Raw genomic sequence first — 16,962 nt, forward strand, 5'->3', positions numbered from 1 at the left:
ATTTTCAGACAGAGTCGAGGAATGTTCTTATGTTATTAAAATAAATTAAGATTGCCAATTATAAACTTAATTAAAATAAAAATATTTTTCGTTAATCTATTCTGTAAGACTCTTCTCGGTTTTAGTTCCGTCCGGTTCAACGACTCTCGAATTACAAGATTGAAATCGATAAGTAAAAAAACAAAAAAAAAAACATTCCCTATTTTTTAAATTTAAATTCATTTTTTTATCTTTCCATTTTTTTAATTTTAAATTGTTTAAATTATTTTATCGTAAGGTTTTTCACCCATCAAACATTACATTTTCATTGTTTAGTTTCTTTCACGGCATTGTTTACATAAATACTTGAAATAAATACACAAAAAGTTTGTTGTAACTTTTCTAAACTATAAAAAATAAGAAAGTTGCTGTTTAAGTTTTACGATTGCCCCAGCGTATTATAAACACCCTAACCTCCCCATATTAAAAACGGCTTTCGGATTAAATACCCCCCAAACCTCGAAAGCCGTTCTTAACATGGGAAGGTGGAAGGTGGGAGGCTACTCCAAAAGCCGTTTGGGGAGGTTGGGGTGTTTATAATACGCTGGTGCAAGTCGTAAAAATTAACGAAGTTGTTATTATTTATTGCAAAAATTGTTTAAAATTTATTTATTTGACCAAAAAAAAAATGACATTTTCTACAAACATTTAATAAGAAATACAAATAAACAGTAAGTTTTGTTTTTTCTGGGGTTATTTTCTGTTGATGTTTCTACATTTAAAATTTTATTTTACTTTTCCTAGTGTTAAGCCGAGCCAACACTGAGGAAATAATTCATTGCAGATTTATTCAAACAATCCTTTGGAAAATAAATCTTTAAAATAAAATAACGCTTATGCACTTATGTTACCGTGCTATTTTCACAATAGTATTTCCACATTAAATTCAAGTTTTATAATATATTTTGTTTATTTAATTGTTAGGTGAAAGTACAGATAACCCGGTCGGGTTTTAATGTGTGGAAAATCTAACTCCCGGAAAAAAGTGTACTCTGGATAGTAACCAAAATAAAAATTGCCTCAGTCTCGAAGGATTTTTCCTGTACTGATCGAGGAAAAAACTATGACGTGTATAACCTTCTGTTTCTCTCCCCCCCTCTCTCTCTCTCTCCCTCTCTTCCTCTCTTAATATCTCTCTACATCCATCTCTTCCTCTCTCTCAATTTATCTTTCTCTCTATATCACCCTCCCTATCTCTGTTTAAGCCCCTTTCTCTCTCTAATTCCTCTGTCTCTCTCCCCTTTTCTCCTATCCTCTGTCTCGCTCCCTCTCTGTTTCTAACTCTCCCCCCCTCTCTCTCTCTCTCTCTCTCTCTCTCTCTCTCTCTGTCTATCTGTCAATCCCTCTATCTCTCTATCTCCTCCTCTTTCTTTATTTCCCTCTCTTTTTCTATCTATATACCTTCCTCTCTATCTGTCCATCTCTAATCCCTCATCCTATTTTAGTCTTCTAACGCATTGTCAAAACAGAGAAATCCTATTTTAGTCACCTAATTTACTTACTGTGAGAATAGAATTTATTTGGAAATTACTATCTTGAACCAGGAGTAACTGGTAAAACCTTTCTAATTAAATTGGTTTTGGCAGCCATTCTGTGACAAATTGGCATATCCCTTGCTGCATGCGGAATATCTGCGAACTTGCTACTTTGAACATTCAATTTTTAAAATATCTCATGTGTGACATCTCCAAAACATCCAGTATCCGGAAAAATATTGCAGAAATGCAAACTTATTGTTTGGGATGAATGCATAATGGTACGCAAAAAAATCACCTGAGGCTGTTGGGAGATCCTTGCAAGATTTGCGTGGTAATATCAGACCATTTGGGATTGCAGTAATATTGCTTGCAGGAGATTTCAGACAAATGTTACCTGCAATTCCTCAATCAACACCAGCAGATGAAATAAATGCTTGCCTCAAATACTTTTTGGTGCCATGTGGAGACATTAAACTTAACTCAAAATATGCATGTCCAGATGTAGACTACTCGATCCGCACAGGAATTTTTGCATCACTTGTGAGAAATTGGGTACGGAAAATTGCCAGCTTATCCGAGGTAAGGACGAAATTATTCGACTCTTAACTTCTGTAATTTTATTACAGAAAAAGAAGAGTTGGTTTAAAAGGTCTTTGCAGACATTCAAATTAATGATACGACTGAGTGAACGAGCTATTCTTGCAGCTCAGTACAAAGACGTCCATGAATTTAACGCTATTATTCAGCGTAAAATTCCAAGTGAGGTAGTCAAATACAAATCCATCGACACTGTTGTGGAAGGAGATAAAGTGGTTAATTATCCAACAGCTAGATTTGCCAGGAATGCCACCGCATGTACTGCAATTGAAAATTGGTGTACTAATTATCACGTTGTGAAATATAAACCAATCAAATGGCACATGGCTTGCAGTAAAAAAAATAACAAACAATATCATAGAAACAACAATTTTAACAAGACCTTTCACAGGTGAATATATCTTCATTCCATGCATTCCTATTCTTCCACCGGATACACCATTGCACTTTAGGAAATTGTACTTTCCAATTTTATTGTCGTTTGCAATAACCATCAACAAAGCTTAGGGAACAATCTTTACAATTGTGTGGCTTACAGTTACACACTGACTGTTTTTTCACATGGACAATTTAATTACGCTTTCAAGAGTCACCAAACCAGAAAATCTCTATCTCAGCTAAGAAAATGGAATAATAAAAACTGTGTGCCCTTACAAAATAGGAAATTAAACCTATAAGAAACATGAATTTTCTTATTTTGGAACATTTTCCATTTCGCCAATTTGAGCCACAGCATAGCTAGTATATATATATATATATATATATATATATATATATATATATATATATATATATATATATAGCAACGATGATTCTGAGCAGCACCGGATTAGTGACAAATTGGGAATGCTAGCCGCTTTATGTACAACGCCGGGAAGTACAAGTTCTCAATTTTTTATCTAGAGGCGCGTTAAAACCACTAGAAGATGTGCACCTTCATTTCTCGTTAACACATATATTTAGAAGGAACAGTCTTATATAATACTTGAGGTCTCTGTCTGTGACATTCAATTGCACCGACTGAGATTAGCAGTTGTTGCAAAAAGTGTGTGTTGTTCTACACAAGCCTATAAATAAGTAATCTCTGTGGATTTCTAACTATTTAATTGTTGCTTGAACTTCATACACTACAATCGACGGCAAAATGCATTATATATATATATATATATATATATATATATATATATATATATATATATAAACAAAAACATTTGTGATGAAGATAAGAACTGAATAAATTACAATATTTATTAACCCATCAAATATCAAAACTAGAATAAAAATAAACCTTTACACATGGATTCTTTTTTCATCAGAGGATATGAATTTAAATAGCATGAATGTGCAAATGTATAAAACCTGTCGATGAATTAAAAGTCATCTTCACAAGAATTGAAAAGAAAGTTATACTCCATAAAGTCTAGAAAAAAAAGGATCCACAGTCCGAGGTGTAAATGGCGTCCAAAAAGTCAGTTAGTAATGAATTGAGTAATCCAAAAATATCATGAAATTATCCAATATTCAAAAATATTATGAAATTATCAAATATCCAAAAATATCATGAAATTATCCAATATTCAAAAATATTATGAAATTATCAAATATCCAAAAATATCATGAAATTATCCAATATCCAAAAATATTATGAAATTATCCAATATCCAAAAATATCATGAAATTATCCAATATCCAAAAATATTATGAAATTATCCAATATCCAAACATATCATGAAATTATCCAATATTCAAAAATATTATGAAATTATCAAATATCCAAAAATATCATGAAATTATCCAATATCCAAAAATATTATGAAATTATCCAATATCCAAACATATCATGAAATTATCCAATATCCAAAAATATTATGAAATAATCCAATATCCAAACATATCATGAAATTATCCAATATTCAAAAATATTATGAAATTATCCAATATCCAAACATATCATGAAATTATCCAATATCCAAAAATATTATGAAATTATCCAATATCCAAACATATCATGAAATTATCCAATATCCAAAAATATTATGAAATTATCCAATATCCAAACATATCATGAAATTATCCAATATTCAAAAATATTATGAAATTATCAAATATCCAAAAATATCATGAAATTATCCAATATCCAAAAATATTATGAAATTATCCAATATCCAAACATATCATGAAATTATCCAATATCCAAAAATATTATGAAATTATCCAATATCCAAACATATCATGAAATTATCCAATATTCAAAAATATTATGAAATTATCAAATATCCAAAAATATCATGAAATTATCCAATATCCAAAAATATTATGAAATTATCCAATATCCAAACATATCATGAAATTATCCAATATCCAAAAATATTATGAAATTATCCAATATCCAAACATATCATGAAATTATCCAATATCCAAAAATATTATGAAATTATCAAATATCCAAAAATATCATGAAATTATCCAATATCCAAAAATATTATGAAATTATCCAATATCCAAACATATCATGAAATTATCCAATATCCAAAAATATTATGAAATTATCAAATATCCAAAAATATCATGAAATTATCCAATATCCAAAAATATCATGAAATTATCCAATATCCAAAAATATTATGAAATTATCCAATATCCAAACATATGAAATTATCCAATATCCGAAAATATCGTAAAAAAAAAACACTTCCCGGCGAGTCAAAAAATCAATGAAAAAAGCAAATCAATAGAAAAAGTTAAAAACGAAATTACTAAAAGTCTAAAATATATACAAATAGATAAACTATTTCATAGATTAACACTAAAAAAGTTTAAAACGAAATTACTAAAAGTCTAAAATACATACAAATAGATAAACTATTTCATAGATTAACACTAAAAAAGTTAAAAACGAAATTACTAAAAGTCTAAAATACATACAAATAGATAAACTATTTCATAGATTAACACTAAAAAAGTTAAAAATGAAATAAAATCGATTTTCTAAGTGTCCGTTGTTAGTGGTTTCACTTGTTTTAAAACCGAGATTACAGACCGCATAATATGTTTTGAAATATTTACACTTATTTACTGTTGTTTTTAAAGGACAAAATCAATTTCTCTGCCTTGCTGGCTAAGTTGTTAGTGGTTTAATTTATTTTGAAAAAATCAAGTAGCGTCGAGTGTTACGTGAGAAATAGAAATACGTGACGGGATCACATCTTAAGGGTCTTGATAATCGCTAAAAATAGAAAATTAAAGAAAATACTGAAGGAGACTTTGTTTTAAAAAGTGACCCCACCCTCCAAAAGAAAATAATTTTTTTATATTTTTAAAATATAATTTAGAGAGAGAGGGAGTTAAAAACTATATCTCCCTCCACAAACAAAATCATAAACAACAATGAAATTAAAAAGATTATTTATAAACGGTAACGGAGTTTTCGATAAAATAGATTAATAAATTTCTTTATTGCTTACTTTTTTCTTAATGATTGATTTAACAATTTTGAAGTAAAAATTAAAAAAAAATAAAAATGAGTTAACGAGAGATTTTCAACACACGGCATCTGTCCTACCCAAAAAATGTCGCTTTTTATTAGTTAATTACATTTTTTATTTCTAGTATTTAAGCATTCTATTTTCTTATTTTATCGATTTTTTTTAGTAATAAAAAATAATAAAAAACAAAACATAACAAAAATTAAAATAAAACAGGGGGAGATTCGATTCTCCTTCGGTACTTTTTTTATTTGTTTTTTTAATTCTATTAGTTTTTTTTACTGAATATATCCATGCATTATTTGAAATTGTAATTAAATGCAACTTATGAATGTTATTTTAAATAGCTATACTAATAGTATTATTGTTTAACATAGGGATTTAATTTATATCATGGGTAGCTGTTTATGTGTATGCTTGAATGTTTCTATGTCTAAAAGAATATATAAAAGTATGAACTGAATAAAATGTAAATCTTGATCGCCCAAAATATCATTTATTCCTAGGGGTAGAAAAACCGCAGAATTTGCTTAGGAGGATCATGTTTAATCGTATCTTTTATCGCCCATATATATGTCTGCACATGCGTAGATGTCTTTAGATTCCATTTAAATACATTAATTTCCAACGCGTCTATACGATTGTTACACAAAGTGCAGTTGGTAGGATGACGGAAAAGCTCAAGAGTTTAATTTCGAACACATTTTTCTTTTTATCGCCTTTAAGATGATAAAAGTAATCAGCAACATATATTAAAAATAAAAACTTTTGAAGTTTACGGACTGTGTTGAAATAATCACCCTCAAAGTTATTATAAAGCTACGAGGGGCGTGCAATAAGTAATGCCCCTGACCCACTTCCCATAGAAGTAGAGAAACGAAACTTGGCACAGTTATTAGTCTTTCTCTACATAGGAACCACTCAGCGTTATGCATTTCTCCCATCGTTTGATGCAGCTCTGGAGACCGCTTTTGTAGAACACCCCAGGTTGGTCCTCCAACCACGACGTGACTTCAGAAATCAAGGCTGCATCATCTGGGAAACGCTTTCCTTTCAAAAACAACTTCATGGCTGGGAAGAGGTAAAAGACAGAGGGTGCAAGGTCAGGAGAGTAGGGAGGATGGGGAAGGATTTCATAACCACACGCCCGTGCTTCTGATCTGGCGACATGCAAGTTGTGGACCGGAGCGTTGTCCTGCAGGAGGAGAGTACCTTTGCTGATCTTGCCCCGCCTCTTGATTTTGATAGCTTCCCTTAATTTCCTCAAAAGTGAAGCATGATAGGCTCCTGTAATTGTGGTACCCTTTGCCAGGAAATCTGTCATCACTACTCCGTCCTGGTCCTAGAAGACTGTGAGCACAACCTTGCCAGCGGAGGTGATGAGTCCAAGTGCTTCCACTGCATTGACCGGGCTTTGGTCTCTGGATCATAGTGATGGACCCAGGTTTCATCCTGTGTAATCAGTCTTTTGAAAAACTTTGACTCATCTTCTTGGCACATCTCCAAATTCATCCTCGAGCACTCGACGCGTTCTCGCTTCTGGAATGATGTGAGCAACCTGGGTATCCATCTGGCAGACACCTTATGCATATGCAAATGATCATGAATGATAGTTTCCACAGACCCTGTACTAATCTTGACATCTAGGGCTATTTGGCGAATAGTAATGCGCCGATCTTCCAAAATGGCAGCCTCAACTTGACGGACAGATGCCTCATCAATGGCAGAATGGGGACGACCAGATCTCGGAGCTGTTTCCACAGACTTCCGGTCATGTTTGAATTCACAATGCCAGCGTTTTACAAGGTCATATGATGGGGCATTATCACCATAAGTTTCTTTCATTTCATCAAAAGTCTCCTGTGGTGTGCTTCCTTTCAAATACAAAAACCGGATCACTGCTCGACATTCAACAGGCTCCATTTCACACCTGTAACACCTGTAAAACAGAAACCACAATTAGTTCAGAGCTGTAATTTGCCACATAACCCGTAGGGATATAAATCATGGCACATGCAAAATTTCAGCCAGATCAGAGAACTGGAAGTAGGTCAGGGGCATTACTTATTGCACGCCCCTCGTAATAAAACAAAGCCGTTGCAGTTTACGGATTATACTTTAATAATATATTATATAAAGGTCATTTTTTTTAATCGGCATAATCCCAGCAAAAAGTCATCTATGAATCGTTTACTATTATCAAGAAGTAAAGATGGGTGTTCAAGTACAGTGTTACCGGGAGTAAAATAAAACTTTTCTTTTGTTGTTGTTGTTGGCCAGGAGACATATTCAAAAGTGATCAATAAACTGGACAGAGAAGGTAGTCACCCAAAAGTTAAAAACAAAAACTTTTTTTTAAAATTTGTTGTTAAGAGAAAAAGTAATCACTAAATAAATTTATTAATCAATTTTATTGAAAACTCCGCTATCGTTTATCAAGAATCTTTTTAATTTCATTTTTTGTTAGTTGCTTTTCGAAGGGAGATATAGGTTTTATCCCCCCCCCCTCTTTCTCTAAATTATATTTTTAAAAATATTAAAATTTATTATTTTCTTTTTAAAACCAAATCTCCCTCAGTAATTTCTTTAATTTTCTATTTTTTAGCGATTACAAGACCCCCTAAGATGTGATATACCGGACATTATTTCTCGTTCTCCCGTAACACTCGACATGTTTTTTTGTTTGTTTTCTGTTTTTTTTTCTTTACCAAATAAACGATTCCAAATAAATTAAATAAACAACATAGTCGGCGAGGTAGAAAAATCGATTTTATCCTTTTATAAACAACAGTAAATAAGTAAATTCTTTTTATATTAATATAAAAAAAATATATACGGTCTCGTTTATGAACATAAACGCTTTTATTAAAAAAAACATTAAACAAGTAAAAATATTTTTTTTAAATATCATGGGGGGCTATAGTTTATTTTAAAAAACAATATCTCCTTCAAGAACGATCATAAAATGTGTTTTCAGTCGATATTTATTCAATAAGGGACCAGTTTTCCTACCTAGCGAAAGGGGACGAGTTTTCCCGAGACGAGTTTTCCGGAGACGAGTTTTCCCGAGACGAGTTTTCCCGAGACGAGTTTTCCCGAGACGAGTTTTCCCGGGACGAGTTTTCCTAAATTCCTTTATTCCATTACTAAAACATACTTTAACATGTATGTAGGAAAACCCTCTAGAGAAAAAACGTTGATGTTTAGTATAATAAGAAGACGCGCCTATTCAATTAGTACGTTTAGCAATAGACATGATATTTCGAACGAGAGCGTGACAAAACGATTATCGACGGACAGAACTTTTTTTTGTGGATAGGTGGTCGCCTTTATGAAAAAGTTTATTTAAATGTAACGCCCTTAGCACTGAAATAAACGGCTGTTTTATGTCTCGATTTGCTTCCGTTGGCACCAACTAGTCCATAAAAACGACTAACTTTACCCCCGTACCCATTACCAAGAACGAAAGCAAACCGAAGCAAAGAACAGCCCCAGTACAATGCGGTACTTGCTTGCTTCGATCAAGTGTAGGAACTAATGAAATAAGAATCTGATTTTCGAAAGGAAAATATGTTTGTTAGCTTTACGGCATCTCAACATTTGTTGCGGCATTTCATCTTGAAAGCGCACATGTGTTTTATATTCGATTGGTTTGTATATTGCAATGATGTATATTTATTAAAAATTATTATTATTATTATTATTATTATTATTATTATTATTATTATTATTATTATTATTATTATTAGAAAATATCATTTTCTATCGACCTGCAGAGCTTGTCTCTTTTGAATTTTTTTTAAGTGTATTTTATTTCAGAACTTGTTTCGGAGCATCGAAAGCTTGTACAAAAAATAGCTAACCACATTAAACCAACATTTTAGCGGTACTGTAACTTACTTTTAAATAAAGAAAAACTTTTAAAAAATATTCAGTAATTTAAAAATATACATATTAATAGAAAATTAAATCTTAATGCGTTTCTTGGCGGCTATTGTGATTTTCTTGATTTTCAAGTTTTCTTTTGCTATATATATATATATATATATATATATATATATATATATATATATATATATATATATATATATATACATATATATATACATATATATATGTATATATATGTATGTATATATATATGTATATATATGTATGTATGTATATATACATATATATATGTATATATATATGTATATATATGTATGTATGTATGTATGTATATATATACATATATAAATATATATATGTATGTATGTATATATATATATATATATATATATATATATATATAGGATATAGAAGCTTAAAATGACACCTGATGGCCGCCATGTTGGATTTTTGGTCGATAAACCGTGAAATATAGACGCATCTTATACTGAGAAAAAATGTTTTCAGAATATTTAATTATGCAGATAAGTAAACAAGTAATATTTTACGTTTGTTATTTGTTGTATATTTCTTTCACATGTTAACCATCGCCGAGTAATTTGTTTTATAGATAAATATTTTGTAAACAGTCTGTAAACGAGTTTCTATTAATCTATAGATGTGACCCTGACAGATACTATCATTTCTCTGGGTCAGAATGAACTTGAGAATAGAGTAACTAAATATAGTCACCGAAGTTTCAAAATTACGGTCTCACCATTGGATATCCAGAACTAAAAGGTAGATTTGGAATTTCAGAACGATTAGTAATATAAAAAAGGATACAGGTGAAGTTGGGATATTAACACCATCGTAAAACTAAATATATTATTATCAGTGTGATCTTTCTCATAACGAGTTATTCATATTTAGTCATTTAACCAAGTGATGGGACGAGTTCAATATTTTCCCGATTCCGATACGATTATCCAGTCTGATTCCAATAACAAATACAGAGAACGCAACTAAAAAACACACAGCCAAAACATTAAAAGTAATTAACGGAAGAGTTCGATTTAAAGGTGCTTATATAAAAAAAATCGAAATTACGAGCTTTTCTTACTACAAACGTTTTCCTAAAATGTTTTACAGGACGTTCCAATGTATATTTGTTTATGTTTGGCAATCAACTAACGTCATTTGTTTTTGTTTTTGTTTTTTTGGTGCTGGAATCTAAAAAAAAAAAATGAATTTTTGTATCTAACTTAAAAAAAAAGAATAAAACCATTGATAAACTTGTAAATAAATCAATTTCTCTTCATGTGATGGGATTTTATGGATTTATAGATTCCAGCGAATCTGCCGCGGAAGAATAATTTTACTTTTAAAGAAATTGATACATTGGATATTTTTATCCCTATTACTGAAGAGTTTTGGGTCAGATATTTTTGCATAAATTTTTAGAATGTAAATTGAATGTCTGACACTGATTGATTGAAAATGACAAGCAATTCACTGATTTCGATTTTGATTCATGGAAAATATTTTTCTAGGTTCAAAAAAGATATTAATTATTAATCATGGAATGTTTATTTTCATTCTAAAATATCCAAACATTTCTTGTAAATGAATATAATAACTATTTTCAAATGAAATAGTATCAACATGTAAACACTTGAATTAAAAATTATTTGTTTGAAAAGAGAAAGCAAACAAAACAGAAAAAAAAACGTTTTTTTGTTTTTAAGTGTTTGGTTTACAAACTTAATTATATTGTTGGTATTATTCAATAAAGAATTACAGAAAACTCTAGAAATATAAAACCAACAAACTACAAATTGTACTAATCGGGTTTAATCGTAATAAAAAGTCACAAAAAATGTTCTCAATTAAATATAAACTTTCTTCAGTTTTCTCTTGGTGTGATTTTTTTTCTACACAAAATTTTAGCAAAAGTAAAATGCATAATATGTTCAAATGCTACTTTTTACCAGATAAATGATTGAAGTGTATTATCTGTTCTGTTACTACACTTACACTGTCCTCTCAACCAGTGAAGGAGAAAACTTATAGACTGAGTCAATTTTTATTTTTATCCCAATCCAGATTGCCACGTTTTTAGGACTCTCCACATTACAAACTGATTTCGTGTAGAGACAAATCAACAGTAGCACATTAACTCAACTGAGTGTAAAATACACCCTTCAAAATGAGATTGTACATTTTTGAGCGACTACTTGCGAAAAGCTTGAAAACGTCAAAATATTCAAAACAATTATTTTAGAACTGAAAGTATTTGATAAGTTTCTCATTTCCGGGCCATTCTTAATTTTTTTTAGGGCGGTTCTTGAAATATTTTGCCACTAACCTAAAGTGCATGTTTTTGGTGAACTGTTTTAAATAAAAACACTTTTGAACAATGGTAAAGCATTTCTTTTAAAAAAAAAATCGTGCTCTAAAAGATATAAATGCATATCGTTCTATTTACGATTGAACTCAACCGGAAGTAAAGTTTACAAATTCTGGTGAAAAAAGTGTCCTTCTTGTCGTTCCTTATTTTTGGGTGCTTAAAATTACTTAATATTTTTAATAAGATTTAAAAAAAAAAATTGGTTTAATTTACATTTTCGGATTTTCATTTTCAATATGATTTGATAACTAGTTAATTAGCAAGACTCGGTGGAAATTCTAGGGTTGCGTTTTACCACAATGTGGCATCTCTCTACATGTTTTACAAGTACTTCCACAGGAGGTTCCCGGTGAACTTAATGTACTTGTACCCTCCCAACGCCAATATACTCTCTCGATCAACCAAACTAGAAGTAAAGCCCCATTCCATTACGGTAGAGGTACTTAGATGCCAGAAACCTTTTACTCGAATGGCTTCTTTCCTCGAACCGCTTGCCCTTGGAATTTTCTTCCAATCCTCTGTTTCCTCCACTGTATCATCATACAGAAATGTTAATGTAATATGAAGAAATATCTTGTTGCGCAACTCCCAATTTAGAATGCCTCTATAAATTAGGTCTCTAATCCATTGTTTCAGTGGAAATATGTTTGCTTGGAATAAATAAAAGTAAAAAAAGAAAATGAATTACGTAATTACTTAATGTTTTTTTCTTATCCGCTTACAACTAAAACTTTTTTTAATAAAAAAGTGACAATTTTCACATTTTAATTTGTAAACATTTAAATCGTTTTAAAATAAATAATCTATTTCTTCTCATGTTTAAAATAATTTCCAACTAAAAATGTTTTTCAAATAATTTTTCTTTTCTTTTTTTACACAGATGATACGAATTTGATGATTGTGCATATTTATAATTGTATTAATGAAAAACAAATGTTGTAAACTGTTTAAAAAGTTAAGGTGACGACAGAATTTTATTTGTGATGGTTTATTCGATTTCAGAATTCATTTTGACATGGTATACCATTTAAATTTTTAGCAAACAGCGACATTAGCTATTTCTAATTGAATTTTGCAGTTCACACTTGGAGATCGGGTGATATCATCCTTCAAAAATGGGTGATAAGTGTTACGTACGTACCAATAGGAAATGCTTTCCCATATTCTTATATATATATATATATATATATATATATATATATATATATATATATATATATATATATATATATATATGTATATAAGAATTAAGGACTATCCACTTATTTTGTGCTTCCTTTGTAAAATTAAATGTTTTTAACTCTTTTTCAAAGTGTTCTTATATATATATATATATATATATATATATATATATATATATATATATATATATATAAAGAGGGAGGGGGGAGAAAAAATGGAAATTTATATATATATATACACACACACACATATATATTTATATGTATATATATATATATATATATATATATATATATATATATAAGAGGGAAGGGGGAGAAAAAATGGAAATAAAATAATTGAATATGTAATTATCGAAATTACGTTGACGCGAGAAATATACACGCACTCACACGTGTGTGTTTGTGTTAACGAAATGAAGGAAATTATGAATGTGCAGTTGGAGGGGGTGATAGAACAACAATAACAAAACACCACATGTACTTTCTGCAAATATATAACAGTTAATGCTTAACCAGGGCCCCACGTCGTTCCCCTTACCGGCAATCATCCTGAGCATACCCACCGCCGCCCCTGTTTCTCCTTTCGCACTTTTGTTCTCTGGAGGTCGCACTTGTAGACCTCTGGTTCAAAGTGGGTTGCAATATGCTTGCCAATTGAGTAAAACGCACCGGGAAGAGAGAAAAGAAGTGAAGGAGAGTGAAAAGAGAGACAGAAGGAGAGAGAGGGAGAGAGAGAGAGAGGGAGAGAGAGAGAGAGAGACCGAGAAACATCGAGGCATAAAGATAAGTAAAGCGCGAGAAAGTTATAGAGAAAAAAGAAAAACATAGAAAGCGAAAGAGAACGTGAAAGACGAATAAAAAAAAAGCAGAGGAGATAGAAAGTGAGATACAGAGAAACAAAAAAGAATTAATGGAGAAAGAGAGAGTGAGGAGGAGGTAAAAGTGGGAAAATTTAAATAAACAAAGAATGAGAATATGAGAGAAAGTGAAAGAATGGGCGAGAAAGGGAAAACACAATGTGATTTACAACTCAAAGCTGTTTAAAAAGATTAAAGAATAACATCTCGCTCACTATCTTTCTATATTTGCTGAGTTATAAACCCAGGGCTTTCTGTCGAGGGTCAATGTGTATTATCTTTACTGTCAGTGATAAATGAAGGAGAAATCTTTCTAGATTGAGGCAATTCAAACTTTTGTTCCAATATAGAGTGCTCCTTTTTAAGTAGCTGGATTTGTTCCACATTAAAAACCGACTTAATACCTAACTCCGTCCTTGTATGAAGATAAATAAATAGGGACAGTGCATGCGGGGGAAAGAGCTACGGTTGGAGGGTAGCGAGTTAAACATCACCGTTGCGAATGTATAGAATAAATAATACGCTGTCGATCCCATGCTTGTGCGTACGTTGTCACCAACTTTTTAAAAGAGATGCCGTCGCCATTTAGCTAACGATTATTTTCACGGTTCAAATTGTAACAAAGAAAAAGCTAAATTTTTTGTTTTATTTTTTAAATGAAAATATTTAACTGAATAAGATAATATTTATTGTTTTAAAAAGTATGGCTTGTTACGATTTTCAATACAGATAGAAGAGACATATTTGTTTCATTTAAAGGATAAATAACAACAGCAATTGTTTTGTTTTTGTTTTTGTTTCTGCGAGATAAAAAGAGTTCAGTTTTGTTTGAACCTTACATAAATATATTATTTCTAAAGCAAAATAATTAACCTTAATCAATCTGAATAGATTGATGAAGACAACAAGCATGAAATTTTCTCAGGTTCCGCTAATGTATTTAATTGTTTGACCTCATCGTTGTGTACTGATTGGTCAAATAAAAACCGATATTCTTAATATGTGTCCAATCATTTTGCACATTTAGCGACGAGCATGCTTTTTAGTATTAAAACGCAACAGACAAACAGATTGACAAAACATTATAAAACGTGTATCATTGGATGTATTTACAGAAAACATCATTGCAAGTGTATTATAGGTGCATCACTGTATAGTATGACACTGACATGTTTTACAGTAAAACTGAAATAATTAAATTAAATTAAATATCCCAAACAAAATACAAGATCAAACCAACCACCGAACCTGCCTCCTCACTCAGATTCACAAACTACAAGAAGGTTCACATTCACAAAAATAATTAGAATTAACCAAGACGAAGTAGAAGCTTTTCTTCTAGTAAACTTCCAAGATATTCTGCCTATTTAGATACCTCATACTCTCTCTGCTCGAAGGAATCGAATGTTATTTAGTTTATCTGCGATATTTTCAAACAAAAAGCGCTTTACCTAAATGCTAATTAAAAAGATTTTTCCCCTTTCAGACGTGATGTCTCCAGATTCGGAGCAACATATAACTATCCACGGACATGCGCTCCCTTGTTATACAACTTAAAAGCATGGTTCAAGTTGTCGAGGATATCTATTATTATACTAAAACTTTAGATTTGTTTATTGTTCGTTTTTCTGTTTTCTTATTTGGCTAGCCGGGCTACCCAGTGTTGCTCGGGACCGTATAAACAATGAGAAAATTGAATTTGATTTTGAATATACTTGTTATTCTTAGGAGAGAGGAATTTTTAATGTCTATGTATCATTTGCTATTCCGAGCAAAATAATATTTTACCTACCTAGGACGGGTATTACATGTATAAAATAACTGTATCTTACCTAGTGTAGGTAATTTACAGCATGTATATGAAATAATTTTACCTTTGCAAGAACGGGTAACATACAACATATAGTTAAAATAAGTTTACCTACACCAAGACGAGTAATTTAAATACATATATGAAACAATTTAACATACTTTATTTTTTACCTTAAAATGGACATTACTCTCTCCAACCCAATCCCCAAAAGAAAACTCAAAAGCACGTTTAAAATTAACATAATCATGCTTCTTTTTACCCACCACTACAACCATCACATCATTCCCGAATGATAACATAAAAAATTCAAAAAAATATAGATACCCCCCTACAGAAACTGGCCTAGTAAACTTTCATATAAAACCAAAAATATATATGAATTAATCTAATTTTGAGATCGTAAACTGTTTCAGCCATATCCGAAATCGACTTCACAAATAAAGTAATTTTGAGATAGAAAATTGTTTAAGCAATTTCCAGGACAAACTTTATATTCTACCACCCTCATTTAATCCAGAGCAACGCTGGTTATTCTGCTAGCATATATTTGCTCCTATCTTATTCAGTCCCGGTCAACGGCGGGAATTCTGCTAATATATATTTCCATCGATCTCCTTCATTCTATGCGACGCCGAGAATATTGCTAGTAAATTTTCTCAACTATCTCATTCAATCTTGAGCCACACCAGGTATTCTGCTAATGTATATGTGCAGCTATCTAATACAATCCAGGGTGCCGCCAAGTATTCGTCTATTCTGTATTTGTACAAATCTCATTCAATCCCCGGCGATGCCAGGTATTCTGTTAGTATTTATTTTCACCTGCATTATTAAATCCCGAGCGATGAGTGGTATTCTGCTTTTATATATTTCCGCCTATCTCATTCAATCTGGGACGATGCAGTGTATTCTACTAATATAAATTTTCACCTATCTAATTCAATCCCAAGCGACGCCAGACATTTTGCTATTTCATTCAATCCCGGGCAACGCTTGGGTATTCTGCTGGTATATATCTCCACCAATCACATTAAATCCTGGGCGACGAAAGGTATTGTGCTTGTATATATTTCAATCAATCTCACTTAATCCAAGGCAACGCCAGATATTCTGCTAGTATATATTTGTATCTATCTCATTCGATTCCAGGCACCCGCGTATTCTGCTTGCATACATTTGCCTGTATCTCATTCAATCGTGGGTGACTCTGGGTAATCTGCTAGTGTATA

This window comes from Euprymna scolopes, chromosome 26 (genome assembly GCF_053919585.1).
Source record: "Euprymna scolopes isolate OS-2025 chromosome 26, ASM5391958v1, whole genome shotgun sequence".
NCBI lineage: Eukaryota > Metazoa > Mollusca > Cephalopoda > Sepiida > Sepiolidae > Euprymna > Euprymna scolopes.